Here is a 27,981-nt window from a genome sequence, read left to right on the forward strand (position 1 = left end):
TTGTACATATCCACTACAGGGCACCTTTAAAATTCAGCTAGCTGTATATCAAGTATACGCCTTACTACAAAGACTTTATTTAAGCTCACAGACAGAAAACAGTATTCAGATGGACTACATTTCTCGTCTAGACCAAAATGAAAACTGAGGAGAACTCGGTCTGCCACAAGCTCTGCAAAAAAATAAGGAAGGAAAGGAAGAAATTATCTTGGTTTCCTGCCACACTTACAAAGACAATTATATTCTGTATGGTCAGCTTAATTGATACTATTTGTTTCAGGAGTCTTCTGGGAGAGTGTTTTCTGCTTCAGGCATGCCATCTTGCTGAGAAAATGGAGTCTAGACCCAGTTTGCAGGCGATTGCATCTTTCCCACAGACATTCTCCTAACTGATAAAAGAAAGTACAGCCTGCTGCTTATGCAATAGGCACATAGTGAGTTATGTAAATAGTATTTAAAACTTTATCCTTGACAAAGCAAAATACCTACAGCTGGGGACTTTTCTCTGCCTGTCAAAGAGTGCTAGTTTGATTGTGCCTGTTAGACTGAGCCACTAGCGTTTCAATAAGGAAGTAGAAAGCATTGCTGAGATCTTGTTTAGATATCTCTTGGAGAAATCCCAACTGTTTATGAAGACAAAACACATGGAACAGTGGTCTCTTTTCTAAGGACAGGAGGAAACAGGAGGTCTACAAATGCAGAGAGGAATCTGTTTGGATGCAATAAAACAGATCTGCCATGTGTTACAGGGTTCTGCAACACAGATGTCTGTGTCCAGCTCTACACTATCATTACTTAAAGACTAAAAAGCTGTAAAAAGTCTCTGCTTTAAAATCCTCTCTGGTTGGGAGTTTTGTAGTTATGATGCAACAAATATAGAACCAGGACTCTCCCAGAACCACTACAGAGCAGGTATTATTTGGGTGGTGGGTCATTCTCAGCACTGCAGTGACACTGCAGGGCTCTAGACTAACGTTTTGCACTGGTTGCACTAATGCACCTAACTTTTTTTCTTAGGTGCACCAGCACAAAAGTTAGGTGCACCCAAATTTTTGACCGCATCGCATTTAACACCGCAGTTTTACAGGTTCACTTTTTTTTTTTTTTTTTTAATCACTGTCCATACAGGCAATATTGACTTGGAAATAACTAACAATCTGGTCAACATGGCCTCGTCTGATGATCTGTTTGCTGCTGCCTGACAATGAAGGGCAGTGGGGAGAGGGGACACTTGGGCAGTGCATTTATCGAGGCATGTAATGTGTTTTATAGATGCATTGGGCTTTTTCAGCCTTTCAATTCAAAATGTATTAGAATCAGTCACAAATATACTATTGCCGGCCACTGTCTTCTTTACAGTTAATTATAGTATTACAGACTAATTATAGCACACTTATAAAAATTATAAAAATAATAGAGTAAATGTGTATGTATGTGTGTATATCTATTTATATGTGTGTGTATATTTAAAATGATATGTATATGTTTGTGTGTGTGTTAGAGTGTAATCTTAAATGCAGTGCATTCTATTATCGGCTTTACTGAATCTTTTACACAGATTCCCAAAATCGCTTGCGGTGCACTCGCTGCGTATTTTGACTACATGTATTGTAATATATTTTGGTCTTTTAGTTATTTTTATATTTTACTTAACGAAAATATTGTCGTGTTTTTACTTTCACTATCGCGGCACTTTACCGCTAGCATTAGCCCCTTGCTACTGTAGAGGGTCGGCTCACCTAGCCGCTGTCCGGTGGGGATGCTGCGGGTCTTTTGCTGTGCGGTGGTGGAGGTGTGGGAATAAACGCACACGACAGGGTCGAGTCACTTTAACTGTTTAGTCAGGACTTAAGTGAGCGTTACAACACTTTACACCGCCGAGCTCCAGAACCCGAACTTCCATTCTGGGGACATCCGGCGAGTCTCATATACAAAACTAAACTTACGGCAGAACGTCCGAACGCACGTGTATAAACCTGGTGCTGCATTCTGATTGGCTGAGCTGAATGTCGCTCACATATCACCGCTACAATATTGTCCCGCCCTTCACTATCTCTGATTGGTTTAGACCATGTTATTGGCCTAATGTGTGTCTGTTGTTTTTTTTTTCCCTCGGACGCCTGGTCGCACCGGTGCGACCTGAGATTTTTTTTAGTCGCACCATTGAGAAATTAGGTCGCATGTGCGACCAAATTGGTCGCACTCTAGAGCCCTGCACTGACATGGTGGTGGTGTGTTAGTGTGTGTTGTGCTGGTATGAGTGGATCAGACACAGCAGCGCTGCTGGAGTTTTTAAACACCTCACTGTCACTGCTGGACTGAGAATAGTCCACCAACCAAAAATATATCCAGCCAACCGTGGGGAGCGTCCTGTGACCACTGATGACCAACTAAAACAGCAGCAATAGATGAGCGATCGTCTCTGACTTTACATCTACAAGGTGGACCAACTAGGTAGGAGTGTCTAATAGAGTGGGCAGTGAGTGGACACGGTATTTAAAAACTCCAGCAGCGCTGCTGTGTCTTATCCACTCATACCAGCACAACACACACTAACACACCACCACCATGTCAATGCCACTGCAGTGCTGAGAATGATCCACCACCTAAATAATACCTGCTCTGTAGTGGTCCTGTGGGGGTCCTGACCATTGAAGAACAGGGTGAAAGCAGGTTAAAAAAGTATGTAGAGAAACAGATGGACTACAGTCAGTATTTGTAAAACTACAAAGTGCTTCTATATGGTAAGTAGAGCTGATAAAATGGACAGTGAGTGTAGAAACAAGGAGGTGGTTTTAATGTTATGGCTGATCGGTGTATTAGGTATTTAACCAAGCATTTTCAGAAACCCCACAATTAACTTCAATGGACAAGAAAACTAGTCATAGAAATAAGTATCTTCTAATCATTCAATCACAGAAATAACACTAAAATCCCAAGCTTGAAATGACATGCTTATCCATTACAAGTGCCCCTAAACATGTGACTGTACATATTACATAACATTTAATAAGACACAGCTATTTGTTTTGCAGTAACTGACTCTGGAGTGTGACACCCCAGTGCTGTTGTTTACATATTGGTTAGCTTGTTATTAAACAAGGTTGACATTTACCTATGAATGTATTGTTCCTGCCTCTGGCTAACAGCCAGTCCAAACTGTAAAATGACTGGTGTTGCACAGTTATTTAAAAAGCTTAAAAGTTCTATAGTATAGTCTTTACAAAACTACAATATAACAAACTAATGCTGTATGACCATTTTTGTAATGTTTCCTTTTCACACTAAAATGTCAACAAAGGGTTTTGGTGTCTGAATCATAACGTACCATAATACAATACCCTGTATGACCTTTATGAACAAATTTATGCTTCATCCTGGCAGCTAAATTTGTTAGTGATAGTGCAGAATATATAAAGCTGACCTTGTATAGCATGGAAGCACAACACTGCATATATACACTGATCAGCCAAAGATTAAAACCACCTCCTTGTTTCTACACTCACTGTCCATTTATCAGCTCTACTTACCATATAAAAGCACTTTGTAGTTCTACAATTACTGACTGTAGTCCATCTGTTTCTCTACATACTTTTTTAACCTGCTTTCACCCTGTTCTTCAATGGTCAGGACCACCACAGGACCACCACAGAGCAGGTATTATTTAGGTGGTGGATCATTCTCAGCACTGCAGTGACAATGACATGGTGGTGGTGTGTTAGTGTGTGTTGTGCTGGTATGAGCGGATCAGACACAGCAGCGCTGCTGGAGTTTTCAAATACCGTGTCCACTCACTGTCCACTCTATTAGACACTCCTACCTAGTTGGTCCACCTTGTAGATGTAAAGTCAGAGACGATGGCTCATCTATTGCTGCTGTTTGAGTTGGTCATCTTGTAGACCTTCATCAGTGGTCACAGGACGCTGCCTCTGGGGCGCTGTTGGCTGGATATTTTTGGTTGGTGGACTATTCTCAGTCCAGCAGTGACAGTGAGGTGTTTAAAAACTCCAGCAGCACTGCTGTGTCTGATCCACTCATACCAGCACAACACACACTAACACACCACCACCATGTCAGTGTCACTGCAGTGCTGAGAATGATCAACCACCCAAATAATACCTGCTCTGTAGTGGTTCTGGGAGAGTCCTGACTATTGAAGAACAGCATTAAATGGGGTTAACAAAGCATGCAGAGAAACAGATGAACTACAGTCAGTAATTGTAGAACTACAAAGTGCTTCTATATGGTAAGTGGAGCTGATAAAATGGACAGTGAGTGTAGAATCAATGTTATGGCTGATCGGTGTATGTGTTTCTTTAAACAAATATGAGAGTTGTCCAAACCATGGTCTTCTCTGGGGTTCTTTATAGATGGAAGAACAAAACTGTTCTGGAAGACTTTTGAGAGTACCTTTGTCTGGCAAAGAGACAAACAAATGCAATCTCTACCAAATCAAACCAAATAGCTCACTCAAGCCAGATGATTCATTTAAAGCCCAAATAACCAAACTGAAGCTCTTTAATTTGGACACATTATGAGAAGAACCAGTTCATTGAAAAAGACCATTTATGCTAGGAAGAGTTAAAGGTATAAGAGAAAGAAGATAGATAGATACAATTAGAGGACTGATAAATGAGCCACTGGGAAGCCTAAAGACCCAAACAGAAGACAGGATGTTCTGGAGAAAGACTATCCATATGGTCACCAGGAGTCATAACCAATTTGACGGCGCTTAAACAACTAATATTACCAATACAAATAATGAAACCATGTCCTCCTGGTCATCTTCTAACTTCATAGTTGATTTGATAGTGACATTGTTTGAAATTAAGGTTTGTATAAGTGCTTGTTTTAAACCAGACAGCCTGTATGCGATTGAAGAACCTCTTGTCCCGAGAGCTAAACTCAGGAAAACCATGGCAACCTCAAAAGCATAAACTGATTGCAGGCAATATAAACCCAGTTTATATGCCAAGCCCTGTATTTAAACTCTGTGTGAGTTTGCTCACACAGCTGTGAGTTTATATGTTGTCTAAAACAGTGGTCCCCAACCACTGGGGCCATGGGTCATTTATTACCGGGCCGCACAGAAACAATAATTAATTAGAGATCGATCAGCAATGAAAACACTGCTTCCATTTCCAACACACGGGTGTTTATCATCTCATATCACCCCCAGGTGGAAGCAGCGTCTCGTTGCAGTGAAAAAAACTCATTTGTGAGTAGTATAGTTATTCTATTATAAACCCCCCGCCCCTGCCGGTCCGTAAAATGTTATTTTATATGAAACCAGTCCGTGGTGCAAAAAAAGTTGGGGACCGCTGGTCTAAAACATAAAAACACAAAAAAATAACTAATACATTTGTTAATTAATCTATAAAGACCTTGTTCATACATATTGTTTTATTTATTTATTTATTTTTACATCAGCCAGCGACAGTCTAAGCACACATAGAGGACCATGCTACTTTGTCGACCTTGACGTTGCAGCAGCAACAAGGTGAATTCCCTTGCACGGGCAAGACTTAAACTTGAAGGCAGATTCTCAACAGTGGTAGGCTAGCTTATTACTGCTGCACCACGTCAGCACATCACCAACCTTCAATAGTAATAAATGATAGAGGTATATACATTACATTATTAGAACTATGTGTGGTAGGTGTGGAGTGTGGAACAATCACTTCATAACTAAGGGGGAGCATACTTGTTAACTGAATTATCACCAATTTTAGGTCACATACATACACAAATATTAAGTATTTAAGTGTTAAGTATGAAGACTACTCAGTTAGTAGATTTTTGAATATCTGCATGCACACATTCATCCACATACAGCCATTTATGTGGCTCTGTCAAAAAATAGTTTAAAATGTAGCTTTAATATTTAATAGAGGTATGAGGTAGTACGTCCAGAAAATCCTGCTCTTGTTAGACTCTGTAAAACAGGCTGAGAACAAACGCAGGGCTTTAATGGATAAGCTGCAATTTGTCTGGGTGAGGACCATTTGTGTCCTGAGCCTCTCATGGATGTTATTTGCACCGCACTTGATTTTCTCTCTTAGTGTGGTGAGAAGAGATAAAGAGTGCTCTCTCTCTCCCGCTCCCTCTCTCTCTCTCTCTCCCGTCTCTCTCTCTCTGCAAGTACTGCTGCAATGCAGGGGTATAAGAAGGAAATATGAAGCTAGAGGGCGCAGGTAGCTGTTTCCTTCTCCTCTACACACACACACACTCACATGTACAATATACTGTATAATTCTGTGAGAAAATGCCTCCTTTCTAAATTCCTGCTTTTTAATCTTCACCATGCTGACTGATTTTTTATTGCTAAACAAAATGTGATATAACACCTGATTTAGTAAAACATTATTTTATTTCCTTAAGAAATATTTATGTAATCACTGGTTGCAGCAGTACTTGGAGTACACGACTTTAAAGAACTCGATGTTCACATCAGATATACTGAAATTTTAGCCCAACGTTCTTTGTAGAACTGCAGACACAAGCATGAACTGCTTGTTTCATGACTCATCATAGCGTTTCTTTAACTAGACCAGTCCAAAATGTTAATTCTGTTCATTTCCAGTCAACAGATGTATATAACCCTTATACACCCCAGCTATAGCTCATGGACAGGTGACCAAACATTGTTCACATTTTTTCTTTCAATTTATTTATGCATTTTCTCCCATTTTTCTCCAGATTTAGCTCACTCAAACCAGATGATTCATTTAAAGCCCAAATAACCAAACTGAAGCTCTTCAATGTGGACACATTATGAGAAGAACCAGTTCTTTGGAAAAGACAACTTATCTTTGGAAGAGTTAAAGGTAGAGGAACTTAGAGGAACGATAAACAAGCTGTTGGAAAGACAGGATGTTCTGGAGAAACACTATCCACATGGTCACCAGGAGTCATAACCAATTTGACGGCACTTAAATAACTAATATTAACAATACAAATAATGAAACCATGTCCTCCTGGTCCCCTTCGTAGTTGTTTTGATAGTGACATTTTTTGAAATTGAGGTTTGTATAAGTGCTTGTTTTAAACCAGACAGTCAATTTGTTTTCCGCTGCTTGGGGATCCCTGATTGCATTCGAGGAAGGTATATTTCCTGCTCACGCCTCCCCCGACTCGTGCGCAGTCCTTAGCGGACCACTTCTTTTCACCCTGCACAAGTGCCTCCATCTGCTAATCAGGGTCCTTGCACAGCGTCAGAAGACCCCACTCACATAGTCCAGTCATCCCGCCCTAGCGGCCACTGTGGGCAATTAGTGTCTGCTGCCCGCTAATAATTGGTGGCAACGGCAAGTTTCAAACCAAGGAGTTCAGAATCTCGGCGCTGGTGTGCAAGCAGATGTTCCCATTTTTTGAGAAGACTGAAATGTACTGATTCCTCAATAACAGGTCCTGCTGCAGCAATGCACCCTTATTCCATCACACTACTACCACTATTATATCATGGTCGACTAGGGATGTAACGATTCACCACAATACAGTTAATAACCGATTCAAAAATTCCACGATTCAAATCGATTTGACATGTAAAATGAATCGATATTCACTTTAAACAGCAGAGGGCACTGATGCTATACACCTTGCCTTGATGACGGTACTGGCCATATACGCCTGGTTGGCAAATTCGGCAATTTTCAGCCAAATTGGGATTCATTCAAAATTGTTTTGCATAGTTTGTACCTACCTCAGAAATAAAAGGGCATTCATTATTTAGATTAATAAAAGATCATCACAAATACAGTATTTTATTTTATTTTTTAAAAAGAAATAATAAAAGGAAACTTAAAAAAAGTAAAAAAAAATATCGGGAAAAAAATCGTATCGTGAACAGAGTATCGTGAATTGCATCGCATCGTGGGTAGAGTGTATCGTTACATCCCTATGGTCGACTGTTGCTATGTTTACTAGCTTGCTTTCACATGCCATGTTTTGCTTTCATTAGACATAATAAACCATCTGTTGAGCAAAATGTTTCTATTTCAAAATATCAGCACATAGAACAATACCCTAAAATGTTTGGCAATGGTTTCCTCCTTGCTACCCATACATAAATCCTTATTGCTTAGTCTCTTTTATTGTTGTCATGAAGACTGACCTTTGCTAAGGCTAGAGACTTCAGTTCCTAAATATATGAGAGTGTGGCCAACCGTTACATATCTCAGGTCATTAGTAACCTGGCATGAAGTACATAATGATTTTAAGACTGGTCCTTCACTGTGACCCCTGGACCACAGAAACCTTTCTTTTGCAATTTTCCTCCCAATCTTGTCATGTCCAATCACCCAATTGCATTGTGCTTCCTCTCTACTGCAGCTAAACTTCACTCCTGAACGAGGAGAGCCATGACTAACACACGCCCCCTCCGACACGTGTGCAGTAGCCGACTGCATCTTTTCACGGAGAGTCACGCACTGATCTCCATTATTCCCTGTCTCTGATGCAGGCACCATCAAACAGCCAGCAGAGGTCGCAACTGCATCACTTATGAGGAAGCCACTCCGGCATCCAACCCTGACAGACAAATAGCAGAAATCTTAGTCAGGCTGCATTTACAATACATCTATGACAAATTCAATAACTAATGATCATAAGCTTGCTTTGCCTTAGCTAGCGTATAGAGTGGTGTGGTGACGCAGGCGATAGTGTAGGTGCTAAATAGATCCAGCATTCCTGCATTGCCCTCACCCTATTCTTTTTTTTATAGTGTATTTTAATTAGCAAAAAAATAATGTAAATACAATATAAGACACTAAGATACCATAAAAAGACAGTAAATCATATCATGAAGGTGAAATTGCAAATTATTGAACAATTAAAAACAAAAGTGATTGAGTTTTTCACTCTGACATTCCCTGCCGTTTGCACTGAACTTTCTATGTCTGAAGAGGCCTGAGCCTAGCAAACGCCTCCTCCGACGAGTGTGAACAGCTCCAACAGCTTCAGGCTGATTCTTACAGAAGGCACTAACAGGGAGGGGATCCCCATGTGGCCTTTCCTCCCTCAGTCATAGCCAGCTGTGTCTTTTAGGCGTCTAACAGCTCAAGACTTGAATTCTTGAATTCAGTCTCTGATAGTGCACCCATACTTTTAGTGTAAGCCTTGATAAAATGTTGAATAGGATTTAAAATGTAAAACTATGATTGCTTCCACTGTAAGTCCTCATTCCTAGCTACCATCAGTATAAATCTCTATACATACACCAATCAGCCATAACATTAAAACCACCTCCTTGTTTCTATACTCACTCTCCATTTAATCAGCTCCACTTACCATATAAGAGCACTTTGTAGTTCTACAATTACTGACTGTAGTCCATCTGTTTCTCTACATACTGTTTTAGCCTGCTTTCACCCTGTTCTTCATTGGTCAGGATCCCACAGGACCACCACAGAGCAGGTATTATTTGGGTGGTGGATGATTATCAGCACTGCAGTGACACTGACATGGTGGTGGTGTGTTAGTGTGTGTTGTGCTGATATGAGTGGATAAGACACAGCAGCGCTGCTGGAGTTTTTAAATACCATGTCCACTCACTGTCCACTCTATTAGACACTCCTACCTAGTTGGTCCACCTTGTGGATAAAAAGTCAGAGACGATCGCTCATCTATTGCTGCTGTTCGAGTTGGTCATCTTCTAGACCGTCATCAGTGGTCATAGGAAGCTCCCCATGGGCGCTGTTGGCTGGATATATTTTTGGTTGGTGGACTATTCTCAGTCCAGCAGTGACAGTGAGGTGTTTAAAAACTCCAGCAGCGCTGCTGTATCTTATCCACTCATACCAGCACAACACACACTAACACACCACCACCATGTCAGTGTCACTGCAGTGCTGAGAATGATCCAACACCCAAATAATGCCTGCTCTGTAGTGGTCCTGGGAGAATCCTGACTATTGAAGAACAACGTGAAAGGGGGCTAACAAAGCATGCAGAGAAACAGATGGACTACAGTCAGTAATTGTAGAACTACAAAGTGTTTCTATATGGTAAGTGGAGCTCATAACATGGACAGTGTGTGTAGAAACAAGGAGGTGGCTTTAATGTTATGGCTGATTGGTGTATATTCATATTATACAATATGTCTATCTGAGCCGCTAGATCAGTGCTATATTAATTAATACAGACTTCATTTAGTCTTTGAAACATTAGCCTCATAGCTCCAGTACAAAACTAAAGAAGTAAATTCCAGATACCAAACATGGTCTTGGCTGACTAACTATATTTAGGATAAGGGGGAAATTCCTTGCGTTTTATTTTTAGTCATATTGTTTCCTTACTATTATGTATAATTTACTTGGTTTGCCTTGTGAACATACTTCTGCAAAATATTTAAGGAGTAGCTTAATGATTGTATTTCAATTGAGTCACTTTCAGGTGGATTAAAGTGTTATTACATAAAAAAAATAACTGAATTTGAATGAAACAGTGAGTCTCTTATTACTGGGTACACTACTTATCCTGAGAGCTCGTGAGCTGCGTATTTATCAGATTCTGGCCCAGCTCTTGCTCATTTCTTTAAATGAAAAGGTTTGATAAGCATTTATACTTATTTCAAAGAGATGTTATTTCTACTTTATTTTTTAGATTTGTTAAGGCTGATAAGTACCTACAGTGGGGGACAAAAGTCTGGGCCCAGAATTATTTTTCACCAGTTTTAAGTTTTAAAACAGCAACAGATTCTTGAAAACCAAAGAAGATCAGGTCATTCTGACTGTCATGGACCATCACAGTTCCTTGACCTAAACCCCACTGAGCATTTATGGGGACACCTTAGTACAGGATGATCTTTGGAATACAGTAGACCCTTGACTTACGAATTTAATTGGTTCTGAAGGGCTGTTCTTAAGTCAAAATGTTCGTTATTTAAACCTATTTTTCCCATACGAAATAATGTAAATAGAATTAATCTGTGCCAGACCTCCCAAACCACCCCCTTACCTAACCTCTCTAATGTCTTAAAAGGTCTTTTTTGTTATAAATACAAGTATATTTTCCCTTAAATCTTAAATTATAGAATAGACATTCCTGTAATAAACAACAATACACAGCAGTACTGTACTGTACATAAAAATAAACACCACATTTCAGTACAGTACGTGTGCTGTACCACACACCATAATACATTTCCTTCTTTTTTTTTATTTTTATAAAACATAATCTACCAGAAACAACAATAACTTTCATACTGTACTAATAATAGTAATAGGTTTTTTTCATTTTCTCAACACTACGCTTTCTCTGCACCTTCTTTGGGGCCATTTTGATATTGAATTTTACAAAATATAAAGAAAACACCGTCAGCTGTCCGAATGTTCGCTCACTCTATAGAGAGAGAGAGAGAGAGGTGGTCGGAGTCAACTTGTTCGTGACGTCATGCGTTTCGTTCGCGTGCGAATTTCGGTTCGTAATCCGAAATTTGTTCGTACGTCAAGTTGAAAAAAAAAAGCTCTTAATCAAAATGTTGGTATGCTAAACGGTCCGTTAGTCAAGGGTCTACTGTATTTTGAAATCATGCTGGGATAACATGGATTATCCAGGAGTCCACAGCAGATCGAATACATGGCTAGATCTTTCTGAAATAAGATACACTATACAGTATTGACCCCCTTTCTAATTATTAAATTTATTTGTTTCAGCCACAACAGTTGCTAACAGGTGTGAGAAATTAATTATATAGACCACCTTATAAGCTTCCATGTTTAAGGAAAGCCCTTTCCTGTTGCTGTGAACAAAGCAAGGTCTATAAAGACATGAAGAAAAGCTTGGTTTAAAGAAACTCCAGTGGCCTGCACAGAGCCCAGACCTTATCCCCACTGAACAGCTTTCGAATAAACTGGAACATCAAGTGTGTCTTTCTTTGACTGACTTGTAATTCCTGTGAGAAGCCTTCTCAGAGGAGTGGCTGTTGTTATAAAAATCACACAGAGGTCACTAATTGTTTTTGAAATTGGATGTCCAACATAGATTAAATAAGGTAATCTAGCAAGCTTTATATTTTTATTGTGCTTAGAGTGAAATAGGCAGGTATGGCACCACTGGTCTCATGATGTGGACAAGAAAACTAATTAAGAGCCTCTAAGTCTACATACAAAGGAAAAGAGGAAATATTAGTAGTAGAAGAAATATTGTCCACCTTCCTAATATTGTGTTGGTCCCCCTTTTGCTGCCAAAACAGCCCTGACTCATCGAGGCATGGACTCCACTTGACCCCTGAAGGTGTGCTGTAGTATCTGGCACCAAGATGTTAGCAGCAGATCCTTTAACTCCTGTAAGCTGTGAGGTCAGGCCTCCATGGATCGGACTTGTTTGTCCAGCACATCCCACAGATGCTCGATTGGATTGAGATCTGGGAAATTTGGAGGCCAAGTCAACACCTTAAACTCGATGTTGTGCTCCTCAAACCATTCCTGAACCATTCTTGCTTTGTGGCAGGGCATATTATCCTGCTGAAAGAGGCCACAGCCATCAGGCAATACCGTTTCCATGACAGGGTGTACATGGTCTGCAACAATGCTTAGGTAGGTAGTACGTGTCAAAGTAACATCCACATGGATGGCAGGACCCAAGGTTTCCCAGCAGAACATTGCCCAAAGCATCACACTGCCTCTGTCGGCTTGCCTTCTTCCCATAGTGCATCCTGGTGCCATGTGTTCCCCAGGTAAGCGCCGCACCCGGCCATCCACGTGCTGTAAAAGAAAACGTGATTCATCAGACCAGGCCACCTTCTTCCATTGCTCCGTGGTCCAGTTCCAATGCTCACGTGCCCATTGTTGGCGCTTTCGGCGGTGGACAGCATGCAGCCCCATACACAACAAACTGCAATACACCTTTCTATCAGAACCAGCATTAACTTCTTCAGCAGTTTGAGCTACAGTAGCTCGTCTGTCACGGGCCAGCCTTCGCCGGTTTACCATTGTTCCTTCCTTGGACCACATTTAATAGATACTGACCAGTGCAGTCTGGGAACCCCCCACAAGAGCTGCAGTTTTGGAGATGCTCTGACCCAGTCGTCTAGTTATCACAATTTGGCCCTTGTCAAACTCGCTCAAATCCTTACGCTTGCCCATTTTTCCTGCTTCTAACACATCAACTTTGAGGATAAAATGTTCACTTGCTGCCTAATAACAGGTGCTGTGATGAAGAGATAATCAGTGTTATTCACTTCACCTGTCAGAGGTCATAATGTTATGCCTGGTCGGTGTATGTATTTATATATAATTTATGCAACCTGTATCAAAAACAAAACAGAACAATCTCACTGGATCAACTGTGAATGTTTCACACCTGGTCTCGCCAACTAGCAAAGATCGGGAGAGTCTGCTTTCGATCTAGCAAGAGAAGGCTGATACCGGTACCAGTTCCAGGGGAACGAATGCACTTGTTATCACTTAGTTCCGCGGGTGAACTCTCGAAAACGTCTCCCGTCTCATATTCTACTAAAAACCATGCCGAGATTCCCAGATGAAAAACATCTGGTAGCTAAACAATGACTAAGAACATTTTAAAAACATCCTGACCGCTCTGGAAAGTGAAAAACAAGTTAGATAAATGTGATTTAAAATACAGGTTTGTGTAACCATGGAAACACATTCAAGGTCGGATGAAGTTGACAGCCAAAGTTCACCATGCCTAAAACCAATGTTCTTAAAGACCCCAAGTTCCTGACCTTACCTAGTTACGAAAATGCCAACCACTACAGTTCTTAATAAGATGAAAAGGAGGAAGTGGTCAGAAATCCATTTTCATTCGAAAGTTGTCAGGTTTATTTGACAAGGTTTCCAAGGTTTGTTTAAAGAAAAGATTACTCACGTGTGTCTTGTGGGATGGAAAATGATTTATTTAGCTTGAACAGTTACATAACAGAGCAAAATATGACTGTCTATAGAGCAGAAATGGAGGACTCAAGTGTTAACTGGTACCTAGGAAAGTAAAGGCACTAAGTAAAACGGCAAAATACAGTTGCTAACCTGTTGTTGCTTTTTATCTAAGCTTACATATTATTTGTTTATTTCTACTCTACATTTCCAATATACACTGCCTGGCCAAAAAAAAGGTCACACACTAATATTTGGTTGGACCGCCTTTAGCTTTGATTACAGCACGCATTCGCTGTGGCATCGTTTCCACAAGCTTCTGCAATGTCACAACATTTATTTCTGTCCAGAGTTGCATAAATTTTTCCCCAAGATCTTGTATTGATTGACCACTGCACAAACTCTTCTCCAGCACATCCCAAAGATTCTCAATGGGGTTCATATCTGGACTCTGTGGTGGCCAATTCATGTGTGAAAATGATGTCTCATGCTCCCTGAACCACTCTTTCACAATTTGAGCCCGATGGATCCTGGCATTGTCATCTTGGAATATGCCCGTGCCATCAGGGAAGAAAAAATCCATTGATGGAATAACCTGGTCGTTCAGTATATTCAGGTAGTCAGCTGACCTCATTCTTTGGGCACATAACGTTGCTGAACCTAGACCTGACCAACTGCAGCGAACCCAGATCATAGCACTGCCCCCACAGGCTTGTACGGTAGGCACTAGGCATGATGGGTGCATCACTTCAGCCGCCTCTCTTCTTACCCTGATGCGCCCATCACTCTGGAACAGGGTAAATCTGGACTCATCTGACCATATGACCTTCTTCCATTGCTTCAGAGTCCAATCTTTATGCTCCCTAGCAAATTGAAGCCGTTTTTGCCGGTTAGCCTCACTGACAAGTGGTTTTCTTAAGGCTACACAGCTGTTTAGTCCCAATCCCTTGAGTTCCCTTCTCATTGTGCGTGTGGAAATGCTCTTACTTTCACTATTAAACATATCCCTGAGTTCTACTGGAGTTTTTCTACCATTTGATTTCATCAAATGTTTAAGTGATCGCCGATCACGATCATTCAAGATTTTTTTCCAAACACATTCCTTCCTCGAAGATGATGTTTCCCCACTGTCCTTCCACTTTTTAATAATGCGTTGGACAGTTCTTAACCCGATTTTAGTAGTTTCAGCAATCTCCTTAGATGTTTTCTCTGCTTGATGCATGCCAATAATTTGACCCTTCTGAAACAGAATAACATCTTTTCCACGGCCACAGGATGTGTCTTTCCACATGGTTGTTTAACAAATGAGAAGCTACTCACTGCATCAGTTAGGGTTAAATAACTTGTTGCCAGCTGAAACATAATCACCCATACAGTAATTATCCAATGGGAGGCTCTTACCTATTTGCTTAGTTAAATCCAGGTGGTGACCTTTTTTTTTGACTTGTGACTTGACTCAGACTCGTGTTTTGTGACTTGTGAACATCTCTGCTACAGAGTAAGGAGTCTTAATATTAAGTCCTAACTCTGAATCTGATCGCTGATTCAAACAGGATGTCAAAACAAAGAGCTTTTATGCCCATGTATCTTTTATGTATCTTTACTCCTGCAATGTAAAACCAATTTACTGACTACAGAAAAACCGAGATGAGCATTGGTGCTGTGCTGAAATATGGCTGTAATAAAAATAATGTACCATTCCACATTTCCACTATTTTTACCTGCGGCAATATAAATGATTTCTCAAGCATCCAGTCAGCTTGTGACTAAAAACTGCGAACCAACAGTGCAGGATGCAGATGTTTTAAAATAATATGACAAGATTAGATTTAGAGTTTTTTTCCCTACAACATTTTATGCATTTTCTCCCATTTTCTCCCAAATTAGCGTAGTCAATTTGTCTTCCGCTGCTGGGGATCCCTGATTGCAGTTGAGGTGAGCATGTTAGAGGAACCCTTTTTCACCCATGCACTCTGCACAGGCGCCTCTCTATCTGCCAATCAGGGTCCTTACACAGCTTTTTGAAGACCCCACCCACATGGTCCGGTTATCCCGCCATAGCAGAAACAGTAGCCAATTAGTATCTGCTGCAGGCACTGCTAATTATGCCCGCTAGATGGCGCCCAGCCGACCGGTGGCAATGCCGAGTTTCGAACCGAGGAGTTCATAATCTCTGCGCTAGTGTGCTAGCGGAATATCCCGCTGCACCACCTGGGCGCTAGATTTAGAGTTATGATTGAATTTTTAAGATTTTAAATGCTTGGACAGTAAAAAGTGTAGTTAATTCATTTCATTTTTATCATCCGCTTTATCCTGGTCAGGGCCTGTAGTCCAGATCTTTCCCCTATTGAAAATGCAGGACACACTATGGAAAGTCAAATCAGATAACGACGAGGACAATTGAGCAGAAATCTTGTACTAAGCAAAACTGCAACAATGAGTATTATCTAACTATTCTCAAACTATTTCATTTTTTCATTAAACACTGGGCGCAAGGCAGGAATACCCAGGACAGGGTGCCAATCCATCACAGGGCTTCGACCATCCACCCCCTCAGACATAGCTAATCATGTATGTGGAGACATCTGGCCGGCTGATAGCATCTCTGAGATTTAAAACCGAATCTCAGCAATGGCGGGCTTGTGTTATAGTCCTCTGCACCAGCCAAGCAACAGTAGTTAATTAAGTCTTAAACATTTACATTATGACATTCAGTAGATGTGCTCATCCAAAGCAACTTGCAATTGAGGGTTAAGTGGACCCAACACTGGCAACCTGGCAGTGTCCTACATGTCCTAAAATTTGTGTCTTATATAAGATTCCCAGATCCATTGTAGCCTACCTCCTGGTCTACATTGCATATTTTGTCCTAATAAATTAATGTCAAACGATTGATTTATGTTAATTCAAGGTTACAGATTTTTTAAAACAGAGTCCTGCAAGGCCAGTCGATATTCCGTTAACAAGATTTGGCAAGTGTGAACTGTCACTACATTTTTTGGGGGTTTGAGGAGCTCTAAAATCTAAAAAGTAAGCTCCTTGCTCTCTTGTTATTGTGATCTGAGTCCTAGCATTTTTAAAATACCATGTATATAAGATAGCCAGCTAATTAGTGAACTAATAAAGAAAGAGAAATAGGGCTTACTGGTCCTACAGGAAAGAACAACATGGTCTTATGATTGTGAATTCATAAAAATGTTGTTAGTGCCAACATATAGAAAATACAAATTGGTAAGACTGGGATTGGTAAAGTTGTAGACTTTTAGACATAAATTCATTATTTTCACTCTTACTTGATTTCTATTAAACTGGGAATGAGATCATGTGGAAAATAAAGGAATGTAAATGACTGCCCACTACAGTCTTAAACAATTTGACCCAAAACAACTAATCTAATAAACATAACATGGAAAGAAGTGAAAACCCTCAGGACTGTGACTGATTTAAATTAGTACAAATAGGTTATGGTTTAAGAATATTATCAAGTTAAACATGAGTTACCATAGGTACAGAAACATGGGGAATATATAAAATTGAAAAGGTAATGCTGGTTTAAGTACATAGTGAAAAGTAAGTCTTTCATCTTTGTTTAATTACAGCAGTAGATTCATTCCACCACAGGGGTACCGGTACAGCAAAAGCCTTAATCCCAGTCATCATTGAATCCTGAGGCATGGTGGTTTAAGGTAAGCCATATAGATCAGGTTGAGCCATTCTCAAACAGTATGAGGTACTGATCAGTAAGTAAAGACTGGTCTATTTTGGTTCTGTAGGTCAGGGTTTTTCAAACGCTGGGTCGCAACCCTTGGGTGGGTCGCAAGCCAAAAAAATAATAATTATTAAATAAATAAATTTCAGCAGGCACATAAACACAAAATGAACTTGTACACAAACACCCCTTGTGGAGGCTTTACATTACATTTAGATTTTTGGCATTTAGCAGACACTTTTATCCAAAGCGACTTACAGTACCATGACAGTATACTGTCTAAGCAATTGAGGGTTAAGAGCCTTGCTCAAGGGCCCAACAGTGACAATTCAATTACTAGTCCAGTACTTTATTCACTAGGCTACAACTGCCCTTTATTTTTAATGTACATTACATCTGTACTTTACATTACAGTGGGACCAGATTGCTACCATTTTTATTCATTAAGTATATGTCGTTGTTTGAAAACGCTGCTGTAGGTCATCAGTGTTTAATTCAGGTAGCTAGTAGCTGTTTAAAGCAAGCAGAAACAACACAGCGACAATATATTGTGGAACTGATTTGAAGGTGAAATCAGTTGCAGAAGTCTGATAGAGTGCATGAGAGTGACCACTTCTTTTCACCTGAATGAGGTGGAGTCATTTGGGGATCTGTATCGTGCACAAAGAGTCACGCGCTGATCTCCATTATTCCCCGGCTCTGTGCAAGTGCTATTAATCAGCAAGAAGAGGTCATCATTGCAACAGTTATGAATCCCCTCTGGCATTCGCAACATTGGACAAGCCAGTTTATTGTCTGTATAGATGCCTGGCCTGCTTGTATCAAAGCTGAGATTCAAACTCATGAGTTTGGTGCACTACTGTAGTGTGTTTTACCGCTGCGCCACTCGATCACCATGTGACTTTTTTAATGCATTTCCTCCCCATTTTCCTCCCAATTTAGCACACTTAATTTGTTAAGTGTCTTCCAGTGCTGAGGGATACCCGATTGCATCCGAGGAGAGCACAGCCCTCCTCTTCTCGCCCCTGCATTCTGCACAGACGTCTCCTCCACCCACACATGGTCCGGCCCCCACCCTGCAGATACGGTGGCCAATTATGCCCGCCAGATGGCGCCCAGCTGACCGGTGGCAACGCCGAGTTTTGAACCGAGGAGTTCAGAATCTCGGTGCTGGTGTGCTAGCGGAATATCCAACTGCGCCACTTGGGTGCCATGACTTAAATTTAATCAACTCAGGGTAAAGGGTCTTGTTCAGGGCACAACAGTGACAACAGAATAGAATGCCTTTATTTGTCATATATACATTTACACATGTACAGTACGACAAAATTCTTTCATCGCATATCCCAGCTTGTTTGAAGCTTGGCTCAGAGCGCAGGGTCAGCCATTGTACGGCGCCCCTGAAACCTAGAGGGTTAAGGGCCTTGCTCAAAGGCTTAACAGTGGCTGAACGGCAGAGCTGGGATTCGAACTCTCAATCTTTTTAATTTGTAGCCCAAAGCTCTACCCACTAGGCTACCACTGTCCAACCTGGTGTAGTGGAGCTTTAACCAGAAACCTTTCGAAAACCAATCTAGTATCTTAACTGCTGAGCTACCACTGCCCATGAACATGCTAACCTTGCAAATAAAGCAGTGAGAAACAAAACCAGGTCTGCATGACTCATATTGAAATGCGGCAGAAAAGGTTTTCGTGCTGCCTCAGAAAATACATCCTTTTTTTGGGGGTTTTTTTTTTTAGAACTACAAGCCATTTTTAAAATAGCTTTAAAGCTATAATAGAAACATGTTATGGTGATAAAAATTTTAAATTTTGCAACCCATTCCTCTGCTGTTTTTTTCCCCTTTTCCTTTTATAGCCTTGTTAAAGTTTTATATAGGCATACAGGCCACCGTCTTTCTACAAATAATGAAACTGGTATGTGTTACAACAGAATGTGTGTGAAATGTAATTACTGTGTAAAATAATTACAATCAGCTCATTTATTATGACCAGGCATTCATGTAATAATTTCAACATGCCGCGAGGTGCAGGAAGAAACAGAAATGACTAAGCTTAAAACATAACAGCTCCTTGGAAGCAACCTTCAGGCACCTTCAACAACAAGAATCAGCGAGTCTCAACCTCCCCTACAGGAACAGAGGAACAGCGATCGATAACGGCACTGCAGTTACAGTGTGATAGGGTCTGTGTGTTATTTTATGAGCAGCTGAGCAGATCACTTTGGGCTGAAGCTGATTGGAGAGTCTGGAGTCGTGGCAAGATTGTTCTGGAATAGTCACGGCCTCTGTGTGGCAGTGGGTGTATCACAGATGAGGTTGTATTCTCCTCTGCAGTGCCTTTCTGTTGCGCTAAGGTTGGACAAATTAGGCCAGCCGAGCTCCCTGGCTCACATGTACTCTTTCTAACGCTGTACATGGCTCATTCACCCACACAAAACCCTTTTAGCAGTGAAAACAGTAAAAATAGTAGCAAGGTGTTCTGGGGATAGGTACGTGGGTGGAAGAACAGTTGGGATACATTCTGTTAGCCCGAAAAAGGTTTGCAGTCTGTAGACTATCTAGATCTGGGTCAGTTAAGAAACCCAGAAAAGACAATGGGTCTGTCTGAAAACCTAGTGAGCTGCCTTGCTGCCTACTGCCTACCTAGGCAGCTGCCCAAGTAGAAAGGATTGTAATAAGACATCAAACTCATAAGGCAGATTATTTAGACGCACTACTTAGACAGTGATTATGTCACCACAGTGTTCACTTACTAAGCTAACACAGTTAGCCCCAGGCCATTCAAAGCAACGAGCTAAAGCAAAGATGGGGACTCTGCGACTCGAGTCCAAGTTGCACGTAAGTCACACACACAGTGACTTCAGACTTGACTCAGACTCATTTCAAATGACTCGACTTGTGACTCACAAAAAATGACTTGTATACAACAAAGTCAGTATACATTCTGTATATCATTCTGATCGTGAAGAACCGCTTTCTGAACCAATCAGACCCTCTGATTAAAATTTTTAGTAAGTAATGCTGTTATTTGCATTTATTTAGGTCGCAGCGTCACACAGATGATTGTCAATGAAACGCTTGATTGGCTTTCTAACGAGTTCGTGTTTTACTTCACAACTGGGAAAAGTTTGGAGGTTTTTAATTATAAGCACATTTACAAAATAATGGATTATATTCCTAATCGGACAAATTTAATAGCATATGGAAGTCATATGACTCGTGACTTGACTCAGACTCTAGCCTAAAAACTCATGACTTGACTCGGACTCTAGCCTAAAGACTCGTGACTTGACTCGGACTCTAGCATAAAGACTCGTGACATGAGTCAGACTCTAGCCTAAAGACTAGTGACTTGACTCGCACTCTAGCATAAAGACTTGTGACTTGACTCAGACTCTAGCCTAAAGACTCGTGACTTGACTCGGACTCTAGCATAAAGACTCGTGACATGACTTAGACTCTAGCCTAAAGACTCGTGACTTGACTCGGACTCTAGCATAAAGACTCGTGACATGACTTAGACTCTAGCATAAACACTCGTGACATGACTTAGACTCTAGCCTAAAGACTCGTGACTTGACTCGGACTCTAGCATAAAGACTTGTGACATGACTTAGACTCTAGCATAAAGACTAGTGACTTGACTCGGACTCTAGCATAAAGACTTGTGACTTGACAGACTCTAGCCTAAAGACTCGTGACTTGACTCGGACTCTAGCATAAAGACTCGTGACATGACTTAGACTCTAGCCTAAAGACTCGTGACTTGACTCGGACTCTAGCATAAACACTCGTGACATGACTTAGACTCTAGCCTAAAGATTCGTGACTTGACTCGGACTCTAGCATAAAGACTCGTGACATGACTTAGACCAGGGGTCATCAAACTACGGCCCGCGGGCCGTATACGGCCCGATGCTTTCATTTGACCGGCCCCTTTAACCACAGTAGCAATACATGTTGTCTGGCCCCTGTTCATCTTTAAACTCACAGTATTATAGCGGAAAAAAAATAACAGAAAAAAACAAAAATCGGCCACCTGGAGCCTCCGTAGATTATACGGCAGCGATCCAACGGGTGGCACTCCAAGCATGGTGGGTTCTGCGAGAGGAGTGATTGTGCGTATCGTGATTGTGTGAATATCATTTCCATGTATAGTACATGACTTGAAATAGTGTTCAACCAAGTTTGTACTTGTTCTTTTCAGTGGCGTATTAATATGGGATGATGTGAGGTGGTCATAGGTGCGCTTATATCGGGGATTTTACAACGGCTTTGAACGCGGCTCAGCCAATCAGATTTTAGGACAGGAAACTATCCGTTTTATACATTATTTTATACAACCCCATCAACGTATAATATGCCAATAACAATAGGATTTTTTTCATGGGAACGGATTAATCATTTCCCCTTTATTTCTAATGGGAGAAATTCGTTTGGTACACGTCCTGTTTGGTATGAATCCAAGGATCTGGAACGGATTAAGGACGTATACCGAGGTACCACTGTACCTGTGAGCAGACTTTATCGAAGTTTAAACACCTTAAATCTCCAACTAGATTCAGACTCACTCATCAACACTTATTACCTATTATGAGTGGCAGTAACAAATATGGAACCTGATACACACGCGAGACAGATCGTGACTCATCTCGGACTCTAGCCTAAACACTCGTGACTCGACTCTGACTCTAGCCTAAAGTCTCGTGACTCGACTCGGACTCTAGCCTAAACACTCGTGACTCGGCTCGGACTCTAGCCTAAACACTCGTGACTCGACTCGGACTCTAGCCTAAACACTCGTGACTCGGCTCGGACTCTAGCCTAAACACTCATGACTTGACTCGGACTCTAGCCTAAACACTCGTGACTCGGCTCGGACTCTAGCCTAAAGACTCGTGACTCATCTCGGACTCTAACCTAAACACTCATGACTTGACTCGGACTCTAGCCTAAACACTCGTGACTCGGCTCGGACTCTAGCCTAAAGACTCGTGACTGACTTAGACTCTAGCCTTAAGACTCGTGACTTGACTCGGACTCTAGCATAAAGACTCGTGACTTGACTCGGACTCTAGCCTAAAGACTCGTGACTTGACTCGGACTCTAGCCTAAAGACTCGTGACTTGACTCGGACTCTAGCCTAAAGATTCGTGACTTGACTCGGACTCTAGCCTAAAGACTCGTGACTTGACTCGGACTCTAGCCTAAAGACTCGTGACTTGACTCGGACTCTAGCCTAAAGATTCGTGACTAGACTCGGACTCATATTTTGTGACTTGTGAACATCTCTGGGCTAAAGTGACACAACCTGCCAGCATGCCAGTTAAGAACTCCCTCTAGTACCAAAAACGGTTAAATTGTCACCTACAAGACCAAATTTGCAAACAAATGACACTTTGATTTCTACAAATTCAAAATCAAGGAGAATTTATTTACATTTGAAAGGAACTCTGTTCGTTGCTTCGCATTCAGCCACCATATTTGTAATTTTTTGTCAGAAAAGTTGTGCCGCACTGAAAGCTGGGATTGCCTTCATTGCTAGGGAAGCATTGGATGCGCCATCGTTATTCAGTCAGATTATTGCTTAGAATTAAGGCACCTCAGTAGGTAGCATTTTGAGGTGTCTAAGAAGTTTTGTTCCTGGGAGTGCATGTAGGATGACGTCTATGTAGAGTTACCCAGGTTTTCAGACAGAACCAATGATGTTCAGGCTTAATTATCTGGCGTTTCTGACTTCATTTGTCAGCACTCCCCTTCCCTATAGAACCCTTATCTTGAGTAACTTGAAGGAAACATTTTTTAACCTGGAGAGGACATGAGCAAAGCAGAATAATTAGAATCATGAGATGCTCCATCGTTATTCAGTCAGATTATGGATTAGAATTAAGGCACCTCAGTAGGCAGCATTTTGAGGTGTCTAAGAATTTAGACAGCTTTGTTCTTGGGAATGCACATAGGATGACGTCTATGTAGAGCTACCCAGGTTTTCAGACAGAACCCATGATGTTCAGGCTTAATTATCTAGTGTTTCTGACTTCATTTGTCAGCACTTCCCTTCCCTATAGAACCCTTATCTTGAGTAACTTGAAGGAAACATTTTTCAACCTGGAGAGGACGTGTGCAAAGCAGAATAATTAGAATCATGAGATGCTCCATCGTTATTCAGTTAGATTATGGCTTAGAAGGCACCTCAGTATGCAGTGTTTTGAGGTGTATAAGAAATTAGACAGCCTTCTTCTCAGGAGTGTGCGTAGGATGACGTAAAACTATCTATGTAGAGAGCTCACTAGGTTTTCGGACAGACTTAATGATGTTCAGGCTTAATTATCTGGTGTTTCTGACTTCATCTGTCAGCACTTCCCTTCCCTATAGAACCTTTATCTTGAATAACATAAAGAAAACATTTTTCAACCTGGAGGGGACGTGAGCAAAGCAGAATGATTATAATCATCCTCAAGACTTATACTTGCTACATAATGTTACACCCTCCAATCCCTGCACATTCACAGCAAGAGCTAAGTTTGATCACACATGCTATTAGGGATATCCTGATTTAATTCCCTATATTACTAGGGCAGATCATGGCATAATTCATTCATTCATCCATTCATTCGTTGTCTGTTTAACCTCCGCTTTATCCTGGTCTGGGTTGCAGTGGGCAAAATGAAGGAAACACTCCAGACAGGCCGCAAGTCCATCACAGGCCAGAAACACACACATTAACACACACACACACTTGCTTAGGGCTATTTAGTAGCTCTAATTGGCCAGACCGCATGTCTTTGGACTTGTGGGAGGAAACCAGATCACCTAGAGGAAAACCTACGCAGACACAACGAGAGCGTGCCAACTCCACACAGAAAGGACCCTGGGAATCAAACCCGGGCCCTTGTTGATGTGAGGCGACAGCACTACCCACTGCGCACCGTGCCACCTCATGGCATAAATCAATGTATCAGTATTTCTAATCCTTTACACTGTTTTTTTTTCTGTTACGCTCTAATTGTATGGTATTATGGTATGTATTTGCTGCTTTGGAATTATTTACATTTACAATTTTGGCATTTAGCAGACGCTTTTATCCAAAAAGACTTACAATTATGACTGAACACAATTTTTGAGCAATTGATGGTTCAGGGCCTTGCTCAGGGGCTCAACAGTGGCAACTTGGTGGTGGTGGGGCTTGAACCGGCAACCTTCTGATTACTAGTCCAGTACCTTAACCACTGAGCTACCATTGCCCTATTTAAGACAACGAAATGAAAGGTGTTGGACAGCTATGTGCAATATCAGCAAGGTGACACTTTTAACACAGTGTTTATTTTATCGTCATTTATTTTTTATTTTTACCACTGCTTTATCCTGGTCAGGTCGTGGTGGATCAGGTTTTCCCGGAAACACTGGGTTAAGGCAGGAGTACCTTGGACAGTTCCTTTTTGTAAACAGCAGAAAATTCTACTTGCAAAACTGCAACACTTGATATCATCAGTTCTAAAACAATTTCCTTTCATTTTTGTGACTCATTTCCCTCCAGACTCTAAGAACAAACATGCCAGGGTATCTTTAAACAATACAATTTTTTACAGCACTGCAGTTTGGTTTTAAATATAGCCCTTGTGTTGTCTTACTCCAATGGCACTTCTGTTTGACAAATCAATAGTTGATAGCACTGTTTCTAGCTGAAGTTCCTCAGTTAAGGGCCTTGCTTAAGGGTCCAACTGTGGCTGCATGGCAGAGCCAAGATTCGATTTCACGACCTTCCAATCGATCGGCTACTACTGCTCCTAATGGCCACACTACAAGGAAGTGACTTTTTCATCTGTCTCTCTGTTAGTCTTCAAACTCCTATTTAGAAAGAAGCACAAACTAAACTTTGCACTGTTAGTTCTCTCTTCCTGGGTCAGATCTTAAGATGTCAAAAGAAAACTAATCTAGAATCTGCAAATGTTGAGAGGATGCTAAGCGGTGATGCATCTGATCATTTGAAATAGCTGAATACCAGAAGAGGGCAGTAGGATTGTACAATGATTGCATAGCATGTCTGGTTATAGAGTATGCAGCTGGTCCCCTGGCTTTATTGGCTCATGGTTTAAGCTGGTAATTTTATCGTGGTGGTAGCACGTGTCATCAATCACAAGTTAATGAGTCCACATAGAAGCAAATGCCAGATGACTGAATCAGAATGCAGAGCAGTGCTTCTCTGCAGAGGAACGGGAAATGGCATCCACGTCGACTGAAAGCTTGTACATGGCACATACAGTAAACCATACATTATTTAGTATAGATATACACTGATCAGCCATAACATTAAAACCACCTCCTTGTTTCTACACTCATTGTTCATTTTATCAGCCCCACTTACCATATAGAAGCACTTTGTAGTTCTACAATTACTGACTGTAGTCCATCTGTTTCTCTGCATGCTTTGTTAGCCCCCTTTCATGCTGTTCCGTAATAGTCAGGACTCTCCCAGGACCACTACAGAGTAGGTATTATTTGGGTGGTGGGTCATTCTCAGTACTGCAGTGACACTGACATGGTGGTGGTGTGTTAGTGTGTGTTGTGCTGGTATGAGTGGATCAGACACAGCAGCGCTGATGGAGTTTTTAAACACCTCACTGTCACTGCAGGACTGAGAATAGTCCACCAACCAAAAATATATCCAGCCAACAGTGCCCTGTGGGAAGCATCCTGTGACCACTGATGAAGGTCTAGAAGATGACCAACTCAAACAGCAGCAATAGATGAGCGATCGTCTCTGACTTTACATCTACAAGGTGGACCAACTAGGTAGGAGTGTCTAATAGAGTGGACACGGTATTTAAAAACTCCAGCAGCGCTGCTGTGTCTGATCCACTCATACCAGCACAACACACACTAACAACCACCATGTCAGTGTTACTGCAGTGCTGAGAATTATCCACCAGCTAAATAATACCTACTCTGTGGGGGTCCTGACCATTGAAGAACAGGGTGAAATCAGGCTAAATAAAGTATGTAGAGAAACAGACGGACAACAGTCAGTAATTGTAGAACTTCAAAGTGCTTCTTTATGGTAAGTGGAGCTGACAAAATGGACAGTGAGTGTAGAAACAAGGAGGTGGTTTTAATGTTATGGCTGATCGGTGTATTCTAAATATGTTACAAGCATATTAAGCCGATGCTGAGTCCACTGCTCTGAAGAAATCAATAATTTAAAGATTAATATAAAAAAATGTTTCCATCACTAGCATATGTAAATAAGGAAAATATACAAACAAACTGAATTAAACATACAGCAGCATCTTATTCATGGATATGGCTTCCAGATTGTTTTGTTAATATTCAAGGCAAAATAACACAGTCTGAAATATTATTATTGTTACATTATGCATTAAATCTTCACAGAAAACTATTAGACAGAATACATATAAAGTTGCTGCCTGGCTTTGTTTAATTATTCAGTCCTTCTTATTTACTGGGTTTATTTGCCCCGTCTACAAAAGGAAAGACGTAACTACAGCTGACCAAGTAAAAACACAAAAATGTGACATTTTAGTCTTTTTCGTGAGCCTTATTTTCTTATAAAAGGGTCTTGGAACTTCAAATTGCCGATTGCATTACGCTTCCTCTCTACCGATGCTGATCTCCACATGTGCAGTAGCGGACTGCATCTTTTCACCAGCACAAGGCAAGTTCATATGCGGATCAGCCTTGTGTACGGAGAGCCACACCCTGATCAACGCATTATTCCTCGACTCTGTGCAAGCGCCATCAACCAGTCAGCAGAGGTCGTGATGGCATCAGTTATGAGGTCCCTATCCGGCTCCCCACCCCTGTATAAACAACAGCCAATCGTCGTTTATGTAGCTGCCAGCCCAGCCGGATGTCAGAGCTGAGTTTCGAACCAATAAGTTGGAAATGTCAGCTCTGGTGTGCTAGTGTGTTTTACTGCTGCGCCACCTGAGCGGCCTGAAGATATTCTACCATCAAGCCAAAATTTTCAACATTGTGTTCTATGTTCAAGTCTCTAAAAGTTTGGAAAAGTTTGAGTTGACACTGAAATATTGAGTTGGTCTGAAATATTATTATTGTTACATTATGCATTAAACCTTTACAGAAAACTGTTAGACAGAATACATACAGAGTTGCTGCCTGGCTGCATTGATTTATTAATATTCACTAACCACTTCATCCTGGTCAAGTGGGAAGCATCGGGCTCAATACGGGAATATAATATTTAATCGGTTACATGGGGGGGACAGTTTAAAGTGACAATTCCCTTTCTGCATGTTTAGGGAGGTGAAAGAAGAGCATGCAAAACTCTTTAAACACAGTGACCAAAGGGGGATCATTCAGAACAATGTTTGCCTTATCATTACACAGGTTATTGTTATAACTGGAGTTGACACTAATTAAAATGGTACAGTATGTGATTTTACCCCTAACCATACAG

The 27,981-nt window shown here is 41.1% G+C and overlaps 1 protein-coding gene across 3 annotated transcripts in view; it reads right to left on the reverse strand.

Annotated features, from left to right (window-relative positions):
* Positions 1–27,981, reverse strand: part of LOC134316939 (synaptotagmin-2) — a 102,401-nt gene that overhangs the window by 55,419 nt on the left and 19,001 nt on the right. Inside the window, exon 1 of one of the 3 annotated variants that reach the window (XM_062997507.1) lies at positions 12,152–12,304. The exons of the other annotated variants lie outside the window; for them this stretch is intronic. The gene's annotated coding sequence lies outside the window, so the exon portion shown is untranslated. Of the gene's footprint in view, positions 1–12,151; positions 12,305–27,981 lie in introns of those variants that run through there. 3 annotated transcript variants of the gene reach the window in all.

The sequence above is a fragment of the Trichomycterus rosablanca genome, chromosome 6 (assembly GCF_030014385.1).
Source record: "Trichomycterus rosablanca isolate fTriRos1 chromosome 6, fTriRos1.hap1, whole genome shotgun sequence".
Classification (NCBI taxonomy): domain Eukaryota; kingdom Metazoa; phylum Chordata; class Actinopteri; order Siluriformes; family Trichomycteridae; genus Trichomycterus; species Trichomycterus rosablanca.